The sequence below is a fragment of the Grammomys surdaster genome, unplaced genomic scaffold (assembly GCF_004785775.1).
Source record: "Grammomys surdaster isolate TR1022 unplaced genomic scaffold, NIH_TR_1.0 125996, whole genome shotgun sequence".
Lineage (NCBI taxonomy): Eukaryota > Metazoa > Chordata > Mammalia > Rodentia > Muridae > Grammomys > Grammomys surdaster.
In genome coordinates this window covers 5,784,590-5,806,694 of record NW_021620812.1, presented here as the reverse complement: position 1 = coordinate 5,806,694, position 22,105 = coordinate 5,784,590, and positions in this window count along the sequence as shown.

Here is a 22,105-nt window from a genome sequence, read left to right as displayed (position 1 = left end):
CAAAATGACAAACATTTTTCTAAGTATGTTCGGTCTAGGTACTCACATTTGTTCTAATAGCACTATTGAGCTGTTATCTCCGCTTTACAGTTAATGAAGTTAAAGCATGAAATATTTAAGAAAATCCCCTTTCCTCACACTGGGATTCTCTGGTGGAGACAGCAGTAAGCTTCAGGCAGTCCTGTGGTCCACAAGCTTATGCCATAACTGCATAAATCCACCATGGTATTAGTCATTGTTATTAAAATTTTAAGATATTTTCTTTTTGAGAATATTTAACATTTCAAGTTATTGAAATAAAAGCATTACGCAATATTCAGTAAGAATACAATGTAAATGTCATTGTGATATTAAATAAAATAAAACCACTTTCTCCTTTGAATAATTGAGTTATTCAAAACGATGAAGATATTTATGCTTCTTTAAGGTTCCTACATTAAAAGTGACGTGTGGAATTCATCAACCAAAAACATATCTATGGGGCTGGAAGGAAGGCTTAGTGGTTAAGAGCACTGATCTTCCAGAGGTCCTGAGGTCAATTCCCAGCAATTATATGGTTGCTCACAACCATCTGTAATGGGATCCATTGTTATCTTCTGATGTGTCTAAAGACAGCAACAGAATAGTCACATATAAAAAATAAATAAATCTTTTTAAAAAGAATAAAATTTATATAAACAAAAACAAGCAGTAATTGATAGTCTATAGTTAAACAGGAATTATAATAAAATAACTTATTCTAGAACTTTAATATATTAATGACACTAGAAACATACAGGCTGTTGTGTTGTTTGCACATATGATCTGGCCTTCTACAAAAACCTCTTTGTAAAAAACACAGCTTAGAATAAGCACTGGTGAAGTCATGATTGTCTGTTGAGTGGACCTATTTTATTCAAAGCAAGAAATGAATGACTCCTGGAATGCCAGAGTGAAAAAGGATCAATCAATCTGGTAACCCTTGGCTCCTCTATTAGAACCCAACCTGTACCTGAATCCCCAATATACTGAGCACAGTCTAAGCCCTAATCCTGCAGAAAACAGAACACAACCTTAAGAAAGAGCAGAACAAATGTATTAAATAATAACGTTTACTGAAGAATTGATGAGATTTTCTACACCCAGGTTTACAGCTTTACTATTAGGACATTATGGACATGAGTTTGCTACACACAATCTAATTATTACTTTTAAAATTTGGAAATAGTGAAATCATTTCCATGTGATTATAGGAGGTTAGCAATTTGTGTAAAGTGATCATTAAGATGTTGCAGTTAACAGCTCTTATCCCTTAACAGACTATCTCATTTAATATCATTTAATGAGCCACTAAATATATTCAAGGGCTCATTAGAATCATCAAATGCTCTGAAACACATAGCTGTGAAGTATGTGCAGCTGAGATGGCTCAACAGAGTTCATAAGGCCCATAACAGGCCATGAGTGTGGTTCAGCCACATCTCATTCATCAGGATGATCTGTGCAGGGAGAGTCTCAACCTCAAGGAATGCTGTGGTCAAAAGCCTTTACCTTTTAGGCTGTGAGTGGAAGTTGTAACCAATGCTTGTGGACAACAACTGAAGGCAAGTGTTTGATTTCTGCTTTAGAATTCCTTTAGTTAAGCAAGATAAAAAGGAAAAAGAAGGGAAGAATCAGGCATGGGAAAAGATACTGGAGATGCACAGAGAGGTCAGGAAATTGAACAGAGGTATGTGGCAATTGGGGATGGGGAACTGGTGGTAGCAACCAGAAAGTCCCAGATGCCAGGAAAGCAAGAGACTCCCAGGACCCCATGGGGATAACATTAGCTGAAACACCCCACAAAGGGCAGGGAGACCATATTTAGAGGTAAGGCATGCCCCCCCCCCCCCCCGTTGAAGGATGGGGCCACCCACCCACCTCTCAAATTTTAATTCAGAATTGCTCCTGTCTAAAGGAAATACAGGGATAAAGAGTAGAGCAGAGACTGAAGGAAAGGCCATCTAGAGACTGCCCCACCTGAGGGTCCATCCCACATTCAGACACCAAACCCAGACACTAATGTAGATGCCAAGAAGTGCTTGCTGACCAGAGCCTGATACAGCTGTCTCCTGAGAGGCTCTGCCAGAACCTGACCAATACAGATGTGGATGCTTGCAGCCAACCATCAGACTGAGCAAAGGAACCCCAATGGAGGAGTTAGGCGAAGGACTGAGGAGCTGAAGGGGCCTTATCTGACATCAATGGGAGGAGGGGGAGGTCCTTGGTCCTGTGAAGGCTTGATCCCCCAGTGTAGAGGAATGCTAAGGTGTTGAAGAGGGAGTAGGGGGGTACCTTCACAGAAGCAGGGTAAGAGGGGATAGCATAGGGGAGTTTCAGAGGGAAAACCAGGAAAGGGGATAGCATCTGAAATGTAAATAAATAAAACAAAATTAAAAAATAAATTAAAAAGAAAAGAAAAAGAAAAAAAGAATTATAATTTCCTCTGCATTAAATTAATTTCCGTGATTTCTCCATTTGAGTCTCACATCCGTGAGCATTTTCTCGACTGACCTATCTATCACGCCAGAAAAGCATTACAGTACATGTGAAATTCGATCCTTGCCTTCTATGGTAAGAGGCAGGCATTTCTCTCAATCTGAGCCTGGAGGTTATTTCCTTAAAAAGATGTGGCTTGTTTACCAGCTGCTCTCTGAGACAGGGAAAGAATTTGTTTCATGGAGAGGATTTCTCTCTTGTTGATTCAGAAATATATGGGCCAAGAAAAGACAAAATGTCATATTCTTTCATCTCTGAAATTATGGTAATAAAATGAAATGCCAATAATGTGTCTATCTCATATGATATAAGAGCCTAAACATCCCTAGACAGGAGACTTGAGTGAGCAAACCCTTCTCTTTTTAGCCAGGGGCAATATGAAGAGTTAACACCTGAATATTTTTTCTTCAGGTGAGAAATGTTAGGGCTTCAGTGATAAAAACTGTGCTGCAAACAGACTTTATATCTGAGACAGGCTGCATTGTTGGAAATCTGTACTCTTTGAGTCTTAAAATTATTATTTATATCAAAACATTTTCTGGCTGCCTTTGATAAGCGTCATAAGTACAATGAAGTACCCTTGCTTTCTTTACAAAACTGACTTTGAATGTTTAAAACAAGTTTTTTTTTCTTTCTTTTTTTTTTGTCACAATAGACTTGTTTCTACTTGCGGGGCATAATCTAGCCTGCAGCTTCCTGCGGGCTCTGGAGTACCCTGCAGCGCTTCACACAGACGCCATTATAACTGTGCAGCTTCCAATGACCCCCAGGCGGCTTGTTTACTTCATATACTCGGCTCCAGGTTGTTCACACCCCAATCCCACTGGTACTTATTTACTTCCAGTGACTTTTGACAATCTACTAATCTAGATTGCGTTCCATCTTCAGGTTACAGTGGTAGCAATCCATGGCTCTCCCCAATTCCCTGTGCCAAAAAAACCCAAAAAACAAACAAAAACAAACAAACAAAAAACAGAGAAAAAGAATGTCACAGTAGCATTGATATTTCAATCTATCTATTCAGCATCTACCAGGCCCTAAATGATTGAAAGTTCACTGAACATGGTGATATGGAAATTCAGAAAGGGCAGATTAGGATTAGAGTTTACGGGTTTTCATCAGAGGTGTGGATCCCTTTGGGGTTGAAGGAAGAGGGCCATTCCATGTACCGCACTGGGTCTGCTTTATGAGGTTTATTCTTATGGCAGGAAGGCTAGACTGATATAAATTGTGGCTGCATCAGTTATCCAATCAATTTGCGAGCTGTGATAGCAAAAGGAGGAGGATGTGACCATTCAAGCCATACTCCAGGATGTGGCTCACCCATGGAAGAAGTCTCTCAGACTGGGTATGCAATTTTCCCAGGTTGCTTTCAAATGTTCAGAAAAAAAACCTTCTCGCACAACAGCAGCCTGGAATATAGGGACTGCCCTCTTCTTCCCTCTATACTTTAGAGCCAAGCTAGATGAACTACTACCAGATATTGCAAGTGCATTATTGATCAAAACTAAAATAAATAAAGTACCCATAAAAAAACTTCTTACAGCCACCACTAGCTGGCGTGTCTCAGACTGGAGCCATCCACCTCCTGTGTGAGTCTAACATAAGAAGAATGAATTTCCCAGCTTTTTTCCCCACACAGTTATCAGGTGGTTTGCGATAATAATCCCAGATTTCCATCTTCTTATTACATCAAACAGCAGTTTTACAGTTTGGGATTGGAGAGCTTTTGCTCTTTGCCCATCTTCCTGGTTTTGGCTGCTAACCGAAGGAAAACCTGCTACTCGAACGTTGCAGTCTCAGAGGAAAACATCAAAACATGGATCAACGCAGAATCATTTTATCTGAAACAACTTTGGGCACCAAGTCTCTGAACACTTAAATTACTGCCCAAAGCGAGACACCACCAACCACATAAACGTTTATCCATTTACAAAGAAGGTAAGACATGGGGTTTTTGTTGTTGTTGTTGTTGTTGTTGTTGTTAAATACCATGACTTCCTACAATCACAGACAATATGTGGTCAAGAGTTTGGAAAAGCCTGTGGTTCATTTACAGCATACATGAGTCAGATAGACACATATTTAATTTGGGAAGCATTGAGCTAAATGGGTGTTGGCCATGCTGAGGCATCTCTGACACAATGTACCATAGACCCTGCTCCGAATGCATGTGAAGAGAGTATTTGCTGAAAATTACTTATTGAAGATCCACTGTTAGAAGAGTCTCGGTGTTTGTGTGAAATGGGGTCTATTTGAGCGCTGATAATTCATATCAAATTACAACATGCTGATAGTAATAGGAAAGAAATTATGAAGTAAACAGAGGTGAAATAATGAGACTGGAAGAGATTTGTAGTCAAAATTAAGCTATCTGAAATAAAAGCTTTGATGAGTATAATTAAAAATGTGTAGTATTAAACCGGCAGACTGGCAAACTTCTGTAATAGACACGAGTATAGGAGAATGTATAAATGAGATTAAATGAATATAGAAGGAAGACAAATCAGATAATGAATGAAAATTTAATATTAAGAAAATCAAGGCAGGAGCTATGTCTCAGCAGTTAAAAGCACTGACTGCTCTTGCAGAACACCAGAAGATGTGATCAGTTTCCAGAATTCAGATGGTAGTTCACCAACATCTGTAACTCCAATTCTAAGGGATACAATGTTCTCTTCTGGCTTTCATAGGCACCAGGTACAAGGCAAAGACATGGTGCTTAGACATACATGCATACAACACCCATTCACATAAAATAAAATAATTTTAAAAAAGAAAGAAAGCTTGACACAAATAAGAGAGATAAGAGAAGAAAATATGCAATAAATAATAAGTAGCATGCCCGTATTTTAAAAGGCTGAGTAGTGAAATTATTTGAAAGTTCCAATTTTAACAATTTGATATGCGTATGCCATTCATATCTGCATGTCTTATGAATTTAAAAAAATACTTTCTAGTGTCCTGGAGGACATAAGCCAATTTCAAAATAAAATTTATCATCATGACCTTAGACTTCTGTGTACTTTTAGATCTATGAGACATCAGAACACTAAGCTCACACTCCTCAGGAGTAAATGAGTTCAGAGATTGAAATTGCTTAATAGTTCATAATCCTTTTCTGCACATAGTGAATAATATTGTCACCCTTCCAACCTTCAGAAAAGATGCCATCTAGAATTTTCTTTTCTTCTAACGTATTCCAGAATAAGAATTTCTAATTATAGCAGAAATGAAATGAAATAATCATAAAGATAAGAAAATACATTAATACAAATTTGAAGTTTGAAAGTCAGGTGAGAAGAAGTAAAAGGAGACCCGAGTCTCACCTTTGACAGCACAGCATGTGATAAAATCCTGAAGCACCAGTTTTTAAATATGTACATAGAATTTGGATTACTATAAGTATCACAGTATGTGAGAGTAGTTTTGAAAATATCAACAACCCTGTTTTATATTGCATATATGTATATATGCGTGTAGATGACTATATATATATGTGTGTATATGACTATATATATGTGCATGCATTACTGTTATCCATTTTCAAAAGGATACTTCTCTAACTAAAGTTTAAAGCAACACAAATCTATAGATATAAACATAAATATTTAGAAGACAATTTGATAACCTGAAAACTTATGAAAATACTACCAGTAGGTTGCCCTTTGCCTTTAAGATTTTCTATGTCATAGTCTTGTGACAATGAGTACAGTACTAGACATTCCTCTCATGAAAGAAACCTCAAGTACAATTTATAAAAGTTGTTGGTTACTCACATAACTGTTGTGTCACTATTGCACCAGTGGGTGAAACTTTCCTGGCAAGCCAGTATTATAAGATGCAGGGTTTGATTTTTCCATGTCTGCAAACAAATTTCTCACTCAGGGATACATAGGAGTGACCACAAATGCCCATGCATTTAGTAACTACAGAACTCATTAATATTCATCAATATGTATTTATAAACTTTCAGGATCTCTTGGTTTGGGTGGAGCCATATGAATAATTTATGTCAGTTATTTGAGAACGCTGATCCTTGTGCAGTAATTGTCTCAAATATTTGTTTGTTGGCATGAACCTCCCCAAATGCCCTTCTACCAGACATTATGATCTGTGATATTTTAGACAGTGGTTGCTGCATTACTCTGGGTCATTAAGGAAACACAAATGGAAGCAGAGCTCTTCTTCTCTGACAAATACCTTATGCAAGTGTTTCTACTATGAATAAGCCACTTGTAGTAGACATTAGAACATTTGCCAAATGTCATCATTAGTAATTTGTCAGGCTGGAAAATTATAGTCTTGTTTTGCTTGTGTGAATTTTACAAATTGTACTTAATAGGTCTAACATGCTTTGTATTATAAATCATAGCTTAAGTATATGTGTTTTATTACTGTGCTTTCATATGCAGCAACTTGATAAATTGAATAAAATATGTATATGACATTCGTTTATATTATGTGATCATTGCCTTACAGGAATTGTCTTTTAGCCACTTCAAACCGTTTAAATTATTTCATGGATCTTCAGTGAAATGACTTCTTCTCCACCATCATGGATAGGGAATAGACTTTTTACGGACTAGAACCATTGCGCATGGGTGGTTTGGGTGGGGGGGGGGAGAGTGCTTATCTAAGGAGGTGAGATCATTGAGTGTGAGAGGGCTGCATCTGGACATCAAAAGCTGACAATAGTCAACAGTACAATCTGGAAGCTGATTATCTGAGAACCTCTGGGAAAGTTGCTCATGAGCTCAATACAAACTATTGGATGTGTGACATTTGAAGCAAAACGAAAAGGAGGTAAAGCTCAACAAATGGGTACCTCATGAGTCTACCAGTTATCACAGATTTGAATTTTGACGTGTTTTCATCTTCTCTTATTGTATGCAACAGTACTTTATATTTTGTATGGCATCTGGAGAGGACTTCAGTGGTTGAACCAAAAAGAAATTTCACTCACTTCCTGAAATCAAGCAGACACAGCCTGCAGAGTCATAAGTTTGGTGGCCTCTACTGGTCTGAGTCATTACAAATCTCTGAATTAGTAAAAACATGACATCTGAAGGGTATGGTCGGCAGACCCATAAGATACACTAGAAGCTATAATGGGTGTTGCTGGCACGTCAACAGAAAGGACTCATTTCTTCTTCAGAACAAGCCCGTTCTAATAACCAGCCCTGCAAAATTTTAAGGAACTTAAAAACAGAGTTTTTCCTCATCACCATGTTCACCTGACCTCTTGCCAACTAAGAATCATTTCTTTAATCATCTTTACAATTATATACAAAAGAAAACACTCCCCAAAACAGCAGGATTCAGAATATGCTTCTAAAGAGTTCATTATATTCCAAAGTGCAGATTTCTATACTATGACAATAAGTATTCTTATTTATTGTTGGCAAAAATACACTGAGTATAATGTTTCCTACTGTGATTAATAAAGATATGCTTGAGCCTAGTTATAATGATTTGAACTTCACAGTCCAAAGCTGCATAGCATGAGGGAATGCAGGGGGCAAATGTCTAGATACTGACCTTTGCAGAGGCTAAGGCCACAGGGAACTAGAAATAAACAGAACTTTAGAAAACTAAAATGCTGGCACAGTAAAGGGTCAATGAGCTGAAGCCGCAGCTTTAAAGAGTAGGATAAAACACTTGAGATGATTATATTTCATAATATTAGTACATTCAAAACTTGAAAAGAACTATTTAAGTCAGTAGTAGAAGACTGGTAAGTTGATTAAAAGATGGGCAAAATATTCAAATTGTCATTTCTTTTCAAATGTCATCACAATTGCCTAATATATAGGAAGCAACTTTTTTCCACTATTCTATTTTTTTATTGAATTTTCTTTATTAACATTTTAAATGTTATCTCCTTTCCCAGTCCTTCCCTGAAACCACCTATCTCATTGCCCTCCCCTGCTTCTATGAGGGTGTTTCCCTCACCCACCCACCCACTCCTCCTCCCCACCCTCACATTCCTCTATACTGGGGTATCAAGCCTTCACAGGACCAAGGGCCTCTCTTCTAATCGATGCCCAACAAGGCCATCCTCTGCTACATATGCAGCTGGAACCATGGGTCCCTCCATGGCTACTCCTTGGTTGGTGGTTTAGTCCCTGGGAGCTCTGGGGTGTCTTGTTGGTTGATATTATTGTTCTTCCTACAGGGTTGCAAACCCCTTCAGCTCCTTCAGTCCTTTCTCTAACTTCTCACAATTCTTAAGAGCATGTATAAACCAGGTTCATAAGTGTGTGTGTGTGTGTGTGTGTGTGTGTGTGTAAATACCTTTTAAATATGATTATTATTAAGGGCCGAAATACAAATCAATATGGACCACTAATTTGAACTCTATAGAGTATTAGTAAGGTCAGAAGTCCACAAGTGTTGAGATTGTGAAGAAATGAGATTTTGTAGCTGGTATTGGCAACACAGATGCCTGAATACATTTAAGTAGGTATTTGGTTTTTATGAGCAAGTCTCTATTGGGACACTTTTTAAAGATGAATTCACCATCCTGTAATGGTACATGCTGTCTCATATGCACCAAACATACCAAAAACCACCAAGATGATGAAAACATTCTGCATGTTGACAAGGAATAAGGGGAGTTATTGAGACTGGGAAAGGAAATCTCCACATGCATGAAGATTGAAGATGTTGTGCAAAACAAATCAAGCTGAACAGGAGGGAAAATGTATTTATATGTGTAAAGTCAACATACACATGAGTAATCTCACCACGAAAATTATGTAAGTATTGAGAAGAATATTTTGTCAAATGTTTAGGCTCCAGTAATGCACTGCCTAACCGGAGTTCTATTATAACCCAGTGATCAGACCAAGAACAAGACCACTAAAGTAGTCTCAAGGAAAAATCTTCCTGGGAAAAAATCTGAATATCAGTGATATATCATATACATTCAGACTATCATATCATGTCTCACAAACTCTAGAATCCATCTTCTCACTCAGTGGAAGAACAGGAAACAGACTATTACAGCTGATTTAAATATCCTATTCATGGATATTTAAATAAAGGATTGATTTCATATATATATATATATATATATATGTGTCAGTTTCATGAATGCATATGATCTGTATCTTTAGGTCAAAATTCATGATTATGCAGATACACAAAGAACACAGTTGCAAATGCCATGTGCTGGCGTCTCTCCTTCAATCTCATTCCATGGTAAACGCTAGAGGAATGATATTTGTCTGACTCCCGACACTATTCACAGTATTAATGTCACAGGAATCTGCCATATCATTCTGCTTTTAGGCATAGAACACTCCAAAGAATGTCTACTTTGGAAACAATTGGCTTATTAATTCTTTCATTATATAAGATGTTGGAATTTCTCTCAAAGAACAGATAAAAATATATCTTACTATTATCCCTTGTAACACTCACATATTCTGTGTCCTCTTAAGGTAACAGCTTTGAAGAAATCATATGTTGTGACTAGTCTGTGGTAGCATCACTATAGCAGATTAGCGGCCACTGCGGAATCTGAGAATTAAAACACAATATGCTGTCTGTGTCTGCTGATTTATTAAACAAAAAGTCAGTAGTTACCAATCATATATATATATGATATATATGATTTATATGACTTATATGATTTATATATATATCACAACATGTTAACAGAATACCATGGAAAAATTATCACAAACAAATTTAAAGAAGCAGAAGCAGATAATAGATTGGGTAGCAATAATGGCAGTGACTTCCAGCAAAAGCAGTAAAAGCCTTTGGATTCTCTCAATCATGTTAATGGACATTATCAAATTTCATTGATAAAAAAATTAAGTTGTACACTGAAGTCATTCTTTCCACACATAAGAATCTACATGACTTCTGTTTCTACCCAGGATCTAGCCAATCTGTAGTTAGCAGTCAATCGTTAAGGAAAGCTGTATCCGATGCTCTCATTTTAGTTGACAATGGGCTGTTCCCAATCCCTGCCTTGCCCATCATGCCTTATCTATTTTGAGCTTGTCTGTACGTTTTCTGCTTTCCTCTATGTCCTTACTTCTTCATGCTCAAAAGCCTCATGGGCATTTCCTGTGGCGGTGATGTGCCAGCTATAGCTCTCCTTATAGTAGCTAGCTGTAAAGTGGCAGTTGTAGAGGGAGAGGCAGGGTCACAAAGAAAACGGTGTCGTATTATGTAGATGAGCATTATGTGCTTCTGTTCTTCAATGTTGAAGAACAAATGTTTATCTCTCACACTTTCTATTGGGGTCAATACTCTTCTTATATGGAGTGCAATGCCCAGGATAAAACTAGGACACAAAAGAGTCACAACTTTCTTTTCCACTCTACCTTTGTGATGCAATTCTAGTGTAACTCTTAGCATTTCTTGTTTGTAAAATTTAGTTTATATTTCACTTCAGTGTCTGTCTGTGCATATAGACACATGCATGAGGAACCCAGAGAAGACAGAGGCGGCATGTCCCTTAAGATGGAATTGCAGGTGTTTGTGAGCCACTTGATTAGTAATGAACTCAGCTTCTCAGCAAGGGCAGTACAGACTCTTAAGGAGTAATCCAACTTGCCAGCCACTCCTGATATTTCTTATGCCAACTGTCATATTGTTTATACAGTATATGTATCTGTTATACTGTTTTACATACTATGTATCTCCAATACCACAATTCATGGATTACATGTGTTGTCTTTATTTTGGCTTAATGAATTATATTGAGTTATTTTGCCTGGTTCTCTATTAAGCTACCCAGGTGTTATTCCAAATCTAGCTTCTTTGGGCAATTAACTGCCTAGTTTAAATGAAATATGCATTGGTGTGTGTGTTGTGTGTGTGTATGTGTGTGTATATGTGTGTGTTATAAATGTATGTATCTCTGTGTATTCAAGAGTCTATATGAAAATAAATGGAGGTTAATGCAGAAGTCATAGTGGGTATTAGATCCCTTAGAGCTGAGTTACTGAGAGTTGTGAGCAGCCTAATGTGGGTACTGGGGACTGAACCCAGTCCTACTGCAGATCATCGGCTACTCTTAAGCAAAACACCATCACTCCAACCCTCACCCTGCAAAGTTTTAATAGAAATCCTACTTCTGGTATAAATGAGAAGTTATAGAAGTGTTTATATTTCTTCCTTCTCAAAAACACGGGCACACTAACCCATGCATATGGACATTGAATACACATGGGCCTTTTGTTATAAAATATTAGCAACATGTAGTCAGAGATTTTTTTCTCTTTATTATTCAACCTGTGTGCTCCTTAAAATGTAAATTCCATAAAATTAAAAGATAGCCTTAATTAATGACTATATTATTGTTAGGAAAACAGATGAAACCCACAACATGACACATTTTTTATAATTCTCCACAGAAAAAAGTTACTTCCTTTCGAAGACAATGCAGCCACTACTGCATACAAACTCCATCCATTGAATTCAAGTCACAGGTTATTTTAATTCATTTAAGAATAATACTGAGAGGAAAACTATACAAGTGAAATAAGAATTCCATAGACATGTTCTGTGGTCAGTAAAAACCTGTTTAAAATATGTCAAACAAAAGCCCTCATCCTACTCAGCAAAGGTTAAAATTTTATCTTAGAAATCTTTTCTTACATTCTGAGCTACATCTCATAAGAGGCTATTGTAAACTCATATTCCTAAGCTGTTTGCTAGAAAAGGAATTGTCCTTTTATTTCCTTTTTTGTATTGGATATTTTATTTATATTTCAGATGATATTCCCTTTCCCCATTTCCCCCCACCCAGGAACCCCCTATCCCCTCCTCCTGATTATATGAGGATGTGCCCCCACTAACCCACCCACTCCCAACTCCCCATTCTCGAATTCCCTTACACTGGAGCATCCATCCTTGACTGGACCAATTATCTCCTCTCCCACCTATGCTCAACAATGCCATCCTCCCCTACATATCCAGCTGGAGCCATGGGTGCCTCCCTATGTGCTCCCTGGCTGGTGGTTTAGACCCTGAGAGCTCTGGTTGTTTGGTGTTGCTGCTCACCCCATGGGGCCACAAACCCTTTCAGCTCCTTTCAGTTTTCCCTCTAACTTCTCCTGAATAGGGAACTCCATGACCAGTTCAATGTTAGCTGTGAGCATCCACCTCTGTATGTGTCAGGCTCTGGCAGACCTCTAAGGAGACAGGTACATCAGGCTCCTGTCAGCATGCACTTCCTGGCATCCACATCAGCTTATACTTTTGGTGACTGTACATGGGATGTATACCCAAGTGGAAGAGTCTCCAGACGGCCCCTCCTTCAGTTTCTATTCAACACTTTGTCTCCATATTTGCTCTCATGATATTTTGTTACTCCTTCTAAGAAGGATCGAAGCACCCACACTTTGGTCTTCCTTCTTCATGAGCTTCATATGGTCTGTGAGTTGTATCTTGTGTATTGCGAGCCTTTGGGCTAATATTCAATTATCAGTGAGTGCATACCATATGTGTTCTTTTGTAATTGGTTTGCCTCACTCAGGATGATATTTTCTAGTTCCATCCATTTGCCTAAAAATTTTACAAATTCATTGTTTTTAATAGCTGAATAATACTCCTTTGTGTAAATGTACCACATGTTGAAGGACATCGGAGTTCTTTACAGTTTCTGGCTATTATAAATAAGTCAGCTATGCACATAGTGTAGCATATGTCCTTGTTATATGTTGGAGCATCTTCTGGATATATGCCCAGGTGGGATATAGCTGTGTCCTCAGGTAGTGATATGTCCAGTTTTCAGAGGAACCACCAGACTGATTTCCAGAGTGGTTGTATCACCTTGCAATCCCATTAACCATGGAGAAGTGTTCCTCTTTCTCCACATTCTTGCCACAATCTGCTATCACCTGAGTTCTTTAACTTAGCCATTCTGACTGGTGTGAGGGGAATCTCAGGGTTGTTTTAATTTGCATTTCCCTAATGACTAAGGATGTTGAACATTTCTTTAGGTGCTTCTCGGCCATTCAAGTTTCTTCCATTGAAAATTCTTTGTTAAGCTCTATACCCCATTTTTTAATAGGGTAATTTGGTTGTCTGGAGTCTAATTTCTCAAGTTCTTTGTCTATATTGGAAATTAGCCTTCTATCAGATGTAGGATTGATAAAGATCTTTTCCAAATCTGTTGCTTGCCTTTTTGTCCTATTGAAAATGTCCTTTGCCTTACAGAAGCTATATAATTTTATGAGTTCTCATTTGTCAATTCTTGATCTTAGAACATAAGCCATTGGTGTTCTGTTCAGGAACCTTTCCCCTCTGCCCAAGTATTTAAGGTTCTTCCCCACATTCTCTTCTTCTATTAGTTTCAGTGTATCTGGTTTTATGTGAAGGCTTTTTATCCACTTGGACTTGAGCTTTGTCCATGGAGATATGAATGGATTCATTTGCATTCTTCTACATGCTGACCTCCAGTTGAACCAGCACCATTTGTTGAAAATGATGTCCTTTTTCCACTGGATGGTTTTAGCTCCTTTGTCAAAGATCAAGTGACCATAGGTGTGTGGTTACATTTCTGGGTCTTCAATTCTATTCCATTGATCTTCCTGCCTGTCTCTGTACCAATACCATGCAGTTTTTATCACTGTTGCTCTGTAGTACAGCTCTGTAGATCAGGGATGGTGTTTCAGTCACCCAAAAGATCTTTACTGTTGAGAATAGTTCTCACTATACTGGGTTTTTTGCAATTCCAAATGAATTTGAGAACTTCTCTTTCTAACTCTGTGAAGAATTGAGTTGGGATTTTAATGGGGATTGCATTGAATCTGTAGATTGCTTTCGGCAAGATGGCCATTTTCAGTATATTAATCCTATCAATCCATGAGAAAGGGAGATCTTTCCATTTCTGAGATCTTCGATTTCTTTCTTCAGGGACTTGAAGTTCTTGTCATACAGATCTTTAACTTGCCTGGTTAGATTCACACCAAGATATTTTATATTATTTGTGACTATTGTGAATGTTATCATTTCCCTAAATTCTATCTCAGCCTGTTTATTCTCCAAGTAAAGAGAGGCTTCAGATTTGTTTGAGTTGATTTTATATCCAGCCAGTTTGCTGAAGTTGTATAGCAGGTTTAAGAGTTCTCTGGTGGAAATTTTGGGGTCACTTAAGTATATCATCATATCATCTGCAAATAGTGATATTTTGATTTCTTTCTCTCAAATTTGTATCCCTTTGACTTCCTTTTGTTGTCTAATTACTCTGGCTAGGACTTCCAGTACTATATTGAATAGGTATGGAGAAAGTGGGCAGCCTTGTCTAGGGCCTGATTTTAGTGCAATTGCTTCAAGGTTCTCTCCATTAAGTTTGATGGCTATTGGCTTGCTGTATATTGCTTTTACATATTTTTATGTTTAGGTATAGGCTTTGAATTCCTGATCTTTCCAAGAAATTTAGCATGAAGGGATGTTGAATTTTGTCAACTGCTTTCTCAGCATCTAATGAGATGATCATGTGTTATTTTTTCTTTGAGTTTGTTTATATAATGGATTACATTAATGGATTTCTAAATATTAAACCATCCCTGCATTCCTGTGATAAAGCCTACTTGATCATGATGGATAATTGTTTTAATTTGTTCTTGGATTCTGTTTGCGAGAATTTTATTGAGTATTTTTGCATTGATATTTATAAGGGAGATTTGTCTGTTGTTCTCTTTCTTTGTTGTGTCTTTGTGTGACTTAGGCATGAGCCTAGTTGTGGCTTCATAGAACAAATCGGGTACTGTTTCTATTTTGTGAAATAGTTTTAAGAGAATTGGTATTAGTCCTTCCTTGAAGGTCTGTTAGAATTCTGCACTAAAACCATCTGGTCATGGGCTTTTTTTTTCTTTTTTTGGGTGGGGAGACTTAATGACTGTTGCTATTTCTTTAGGGGTTATAAGACTATTTAGATTGTTTATCTGATCGTGATTTAACTTTGGTGTCTGGTATCTATCTAGGAAATTGTTCATTTCATCCAGATTTTCCAGTTTTGTTGAGTATAGGCTTTTGTTGTAGGATCTGATGACTTTTTGAATTTCCTTAGTTTTTTTGGTATGTCTCCCTTTTCAGTTCTAATTTTATTAATTTGGATACTATTCTTGTGCCTTCTGGTTAGTCTGGCTAAAGGTTTATCTATCTTGTTGATTTTTCTCAACGCATCAGCTCCTGGTTTTGTTGATACTTCATACAGTTCTTTTTCTTTGATTGTCTTGGTTGATTTCAGCCCTGAGTTTGATTAGTTTCTGCTGTCTACTCCTTTTGGGTGTATTTGCTTCTTCTTGTTCTAGAGTTTTCAGGTGTGCTGTCAAGGTGCTAGTGTATGCTCTCTCCCGTTTCTTTTTCTAGGCCCTTAGAGATATGAGTTTTCTTCTTAGCACTGTTTTCTTTTTTTTTTTTTTTTTTTTTTTTTTTTTTTTTTTTTTTTATTGGATGATTTATTTACATTTCCTATGTTGTCCCCTTACCCCATCCCCCACCACCCCCTCGGAACCTCCAATCCCCTCGCCCCTCCTCCTTCTTCTCTGTGGATGTAACCTCTATCTACACCCCCCCCACTCCCACCTCCCCACCCTCAAAATTCCCACCCCCTGGGGCATCCAGCCTTCATGAGGTCAAGGTTCTCTTCTTCCACCTATGCCCAGCAGGGCCCTCCACTTTTACATATTCAGCTGAAGCCCTGGATTCCCCCCTAAGTGCTCCCAGGCTGGTGGTTTAGACCCTGGGAGCTGTGGTTGGTTGGTATTGTTGCTCTCCTCATGGTGCCACAAACCCTTTCAGCTCCTTCAGTCTTCACTCTAACTCCTCCATTGAGAACCCCATGATCAGTTCAATGGCTAGTTGTGAGCATCTGCCTCTGAATATGTCTGACTCTTGAAGGCCTCTGAGGAGATATCCATATCAGGCTCTTATCAGCATGCACTTCCTGTCTTCCACATCAGCATCTACCTTTGGTGATTGCACATGGGATAGATACTCAGGTGGGGTGGTCTTGAGACGGCCCCTCCTTCAGTTTCTGTCCCTCACTTTGTCTCCATATTTGCTCCCTTGAGTATTTTGTTGCTCCTTCTAAGAAGGACCGAATCACCCTCACTTGGTCTTCCTTCTTTATGGGCTTCATGTGGCCTGTGAGTTGCATCTTGGGCATTTCAAGGTTCTAGGCTAATATCCAATAATCAGTGAGTGAATACCATGTGTCTTCTTTTGTGATTGGCTTACCTCACTCAGGATGATAATTTCTAGTTCCATCCATTTACCTAGGAACCTCTCGAATTCATTGCTTTTAATAGCTGAGTAATACTCCATTGTGTAAATATACCACATTTTTTGAATCCATTCCTCAGTTGAAGGACATCTGGGTTCTTTCCAGCTCCTGGCTATTATAAATAAGGCTGCTATGAACATAGTTGAGCATATGTCCTTGTTATATGTTCGAGCATCTTCTGGGTATATGCCTAGGAGTGGTATAGCTGGATCCTCGGGTAATGCTATGTCCAATTTTCTGAGGAACCGCCAGACTGATTTCCAAAGTGGTTGCACCATCTTGCAGTCCCACCAACAATGGAGGAGTGTTCCTCTTTCTCCACACCCTCGCCAGCATCTACTATCACCTGAGTTTTTAATCTTAGCCATTCTGACTGGTGTGAGATGGAATCTCAGGGTTGTTTTGATTTGCATTTCCCTGACGACTAAGGATGCTGAACATTTCTTTAGATGCTTCTCGGCCATTCGAGTTTCTTCCGTTGAAAATTCTTTGTTAAGCTCTATACCCCATTTTTTAATAGGGTAATTTGGTTGTCTGGAGTCTAATTTCTTGAGTTCTTTGTATATATTGGATATTAGCCCTCTATCAGATGAAGGATTGGTAAAGATCTTTTCCCAATTTGTTGGTTGTCGTTTTGTCCTATTGACAGTGTCCTTTGCCTTACAGAAACTTTGCAATTTTATGAAGTCCCATTTGTCAATTCTCAATCTTAGAGCATATGCCATTGGAGTTCTGTTCAGGAACTTTTCCCCTGTGCCCAAGTATTCGAGGCTTTTCCCCACCTTCTCTTCTATTAGTTTCAGTGTATCTGGTTTTATGTGGAGGTCCTTTATCCACATAGACTTGAGCTTTGTACAAGGAGATAAGAATGGATCAATTTTCATTCTTCTACATGTTGTCTTCCAGTTGAACCAGCACCATTTGTTGAAAATGCTGTCCTTTTTCCACTGGACAGTTTTAGCTCCTTTGTCAAAGATCAAGTGACCATAGGAGTGTGGGTTCATTTCTGGGTCTTCAATTCTATTCCATTGATCTTCCTGCCTGTCTCTGTACCAATACCAGGTAGTTTTTATCACTATTGCTCTGTAGTACAGCTTGAGGTCAGGGATGGTAATTCCTCCAGAAGTTCTTTTATTGTTGAGAATAGTTTTCGCTATCCTGGGTTTTTTGTTATTCCATATGAATTTGAGAATTTCCTTTTCTAACTCTGTGAAGAATTGAGTTGGGATTTTAATGGGGATTGCATTGAATCTGTAGATTGCTTTTGGCAAGATGGCCATTTTTATTATATTAATCCTGCCAATCCATGAGCATGGGAGATCTTTCCATCTTCTGAGATCTTCTTCAATTTCTTTCTTCAGAGACTTGAAGTTCTTGTCATACAGGTCTTTCACTTGCTTGGTTAGATTCACACCAAGGTATTTTATATTATTTGCAACTATTGTGAAGGGTGTCATTTCCCTAATTTCTTTTTCAGTCTGTTTATCTTTCATGTAGAGGAAGGCTACTGATTTGTTTGAGTTGATTTTATAACCAGCCACTTTGCTGAAGTTGTTTATCAGGTTTAGGAGTTCTCTGGTGGAAGTTTGGGGGTCACTTAAGTATACTATCATATCATCTGCAAATAGCGATATTTTGACTTCTTCCTTTCCTATTTGTATCCCTTTGACTTCTTTTTGCTGTCTAATTGCTCTGGCTAAGACTTCCAGTACTATATTGAATAGGTAGGGGGAGAGTGGGCAACCTTGTCTAGTCCCTGATCTTAGTGGGATTGCTTCAAGTTTCTCTCCGTTTAGCTTGATGTTGGCTACTGGTTTGCTGTAAATTGCTTTTACTATGTTTAGGTAGGGGCCTTGAATTCCTGATCTTTCCAAGACTTTTATCATGAAGGGATGTTGAATTTTGTCAAATGCTTTCTCAGCATCTAGTGAGATGATCATGTGGTTTTTTTCTTTAAGTTTGTTTATATAGTGGATTACATTGATGGATTTCCGAATATTGAACCATCCCTGCATTCCTGGGATAAAACCTACTTGATCATGATGGATGATTGTTTTGATGTGGTCTTGGATTCGGTTTGCTAGAATTTTATTGAGTATTTTTGCATCGATGTTCATAAGGGAGATTGGTCTGAGTTCTCTTTCTTTGTCGGGTCCTTGTGGGGTTTGGGTATGAGTGTAATTGTAGCTTCATAGAACGAATTGGGTAGTGTTCCTTCTGTCTCTATTTTGTGGAATAGTTTGAAGAGAATTGGTATTAGGTCTTCCTTGAAGGTCTGATAGAATTCAGCACTAAAACCATCTGGTCCTGGGCTTTTTTTAGTGGGGAGGCTTTTGATGACTGCTGCTATTTCCTGAGGGGTTATGGGACTATTTAGATGGTTTATCTGCTCCTGGTTTAACTTCGGTACCTGGTATCTGTCTAGGAAATTGTCCATTTCATCCAGGTTTTCCAGTTTTGTTGAGTATAGGCCTTTGTAGTAGGATCTGATGATTTTTTGAATTTCTTCAGTTTCTGTTGTTATGTCTCCCTTTTCAGTTCTGATTTTATTAATTTGGATACTGTCTCTGTGCCCTCTGGTTAATCTGGCTAAGGGTTTATCTATCTTGTTGATTTTCTCAAAGAACCAACTCCTGGTTTTATTGATATTTTGTATTGTTCTTTCTGTTTCTACTTGGTTGATTTCAGCCCTGAGTTTGATTATTTCCTGCCTTCTACTCCTCCTGGGTGTATTTGCTTCTTTTTGTTCTAGAGCTTTTAGTTGTGCAGTCAACTTGTTAGTGTGTGCTCTTTCCAGTTTCTTTTTGTAGGCACTTAGAGCTATGAGCTTTCCTCTTAGCACTGCCTTCATGGAGTCCCACAAGTTTTGGTATGATGTGTCCTCATTTTCATTGAATTCTAAAAAGTCTTTTATTTCTTTCTTTATTTCTTCCTTGACCAAGTCATCATTGAGTAGAGAGTTGTTCAGTTTCCATGTGTACGTGGGTTTTCCATTGTTTTTGTCATTATTAAAGACCAGTCTTAGTCCGTGGTGATCTGATAAGATGCAAGGGATTATTTCAATCTTTTTGTATCTGTAGAGGCTTGTTTTGTGACCAATTATATGGTCTATTTTGGAGAAGGTACCATGAGGTGCTGAGAAAAAGGTATATTCTTTTGTTTTAGGATGAAATGTTCTATAGATGTCTGTTAAGTCCATTTGGTTCATAACTTCTGTTAATTTCAAAGTGTCTCTGTTTAGTTTCTGTTTCCATGATCTGTCCATTGCTGACAGTGGGGTGTTGAAATCCCCCACTATTATTGTGTGAGGTGTAATGTGTGTTTTGAGCTTTAGTAAAGTTTCTTTTATGTATGTAGGTGCCCTTGCATTTGGAGCATAGATGTTCAGAATTGAGAGTTCACCTTGGTAGATTTTTCCTTTGATGAGTATGAAGTGTCCTTCCTTATCTTTTTTGATTAATTTTGGATGAAAGTCGATTTTATTTGATATTAGAATGGCTACTCCAGCTTGTTTCTTGGGACCATTGGCTTGAAAAATTGTTTTCCACCCTTTTATTCTGAGGTAGTGTCTGTCTTTGTCACTGAGGTGCGTTTCTTGTATGCAGCAAAATTCTGGGTCTTGTTTGTGTATCCAGTCTGATAGTCTGCGTCTTTTTATTGGGGAATTGAGACCATTGATGTTAAGAGATATTAAGGAAAAATGATTGTTGCTTCCTGTTATTTTTTTTATTAGAGGTAAAGTTATGTTTGTATCTTTTTTGGGGGTTGTTGGAAGATTACTTACTTGCTTTTCCTAGGTTGTAGTTTCCCTCCTTGTGTTGGCATTTTCCATCAATTATCCTTTGAAGTGCTGGGTTTGTGGGAAGATATTGTGCAAATTTGGTTTTGTCATGGAATATCTTGGTTTCACCATCTATAGTGATTGAGAGTTTTGCTGGGTATAGTAATCTGGGCTGGCAATTGTGTTCTCTTAGTGTCTGTATGATGTCCGTCCAGGCTCTTCTGGCTTTTATAGTCTCTGGTGAGAAGTCTGGTGTAATTCTTATAGGTCTGCCTTTATATGTTACTTGACCTTTTTCCCTTACTGCTTTTAGTATTTTTTCTTTGTTTTGTGCATCTGATGTTTTGATTATTATGTGACGGGAGGTATTTCTTTTCTGGTCTAGTCTATTTGGTGTTCTGTAGGCTTCTTATATGTTTATGGGCATCTTGTTCTTTAGGTTAGGGAAGTTTTCCTCAATAATTTTGTTGAAGATATTTACTGGCCCTTTAAGTTGGGAATCTTCATTCTCATCTATACCTATTATCCTTAGGTTTGGTCTTCTCATTGTGTCCTGGATTTCCTGGATGTTTTGAGTTAGGAGTTTTTTGCGTTTTGCATTTTCTTTGACAACTGTGTCAATATTTTCCACCGTATCTTCTGCATTTGAGATTCTCTCTTCTATCTCTTGTATTCGGTTGGTGATGCTTGCGTCTGTGACTCCTGATCTCTTTCTTAGGTTTTCTATCTCCATGGTTGTCTCCCTTTGAACTTTCTTTATTGTTTCTATTTCTAGTTTCAGGTCCTGAATGTTTTTGTTTAACTCCTTCTTTGTGTTTTCTTCCATTTCTTTAAGGGATTTCTGTGATTCCTCTTTAAGGGCTTCTATCTGTTTACTTGTACTCTCCTGTATTTCTTTAAGGGAGTTACTTAATTCCTTCTTATAATCCTCTATCATCATCATGAGAAGTGATTTTAATTCTGAATCCTGCTTTTCAGGTGTGATGGGGTGTTCAGGGCTTGCTATATTGGGAGAATTGGGCACTGATGATGCCAAGAATCTTTGGTTTCCGTTGCTTATGTTCTTGCGCTTGCCTTTCGCCATCTGGTTAACTCTAGTGGTACCTGCTCTCACTGTGTAAAACTGGAGTCTGTATTTCCAGTTATCTTGCTTATTGCAGAGCTCCTCAGAGTCCAGAGGTCTCTGTGGTCTTATGCTCCTAATCTCCTGGGTGGAATAACTCCTGGGACTCAGGCCACCTCTTGGATCTGGAAATCCTTCTGCTCTGAGTGCAGTGGGTCCTCGATGACTCAGGATTCAGTTTCAGCTGCTCTGAGTGCAGTGGCTCCAGCTGCTCTGAGTGCAGTGGCTCCTGGATGACTCAGGATTCAGTTTCTCAACAGGACAGGAGCAGACCGACTCTGTGTCACCTGCTCTGAGTGCAGTGGCTCCTGGATGACTCAGGATTCAGTTTCTCCACAGGACAGGAGCAGACCAACTCTGTGTCTGTTCCAGCCCAGAGGACCAGGCAGGGGCAGAAGGGAAGTGGAATTCCGGAGGGGCGGGG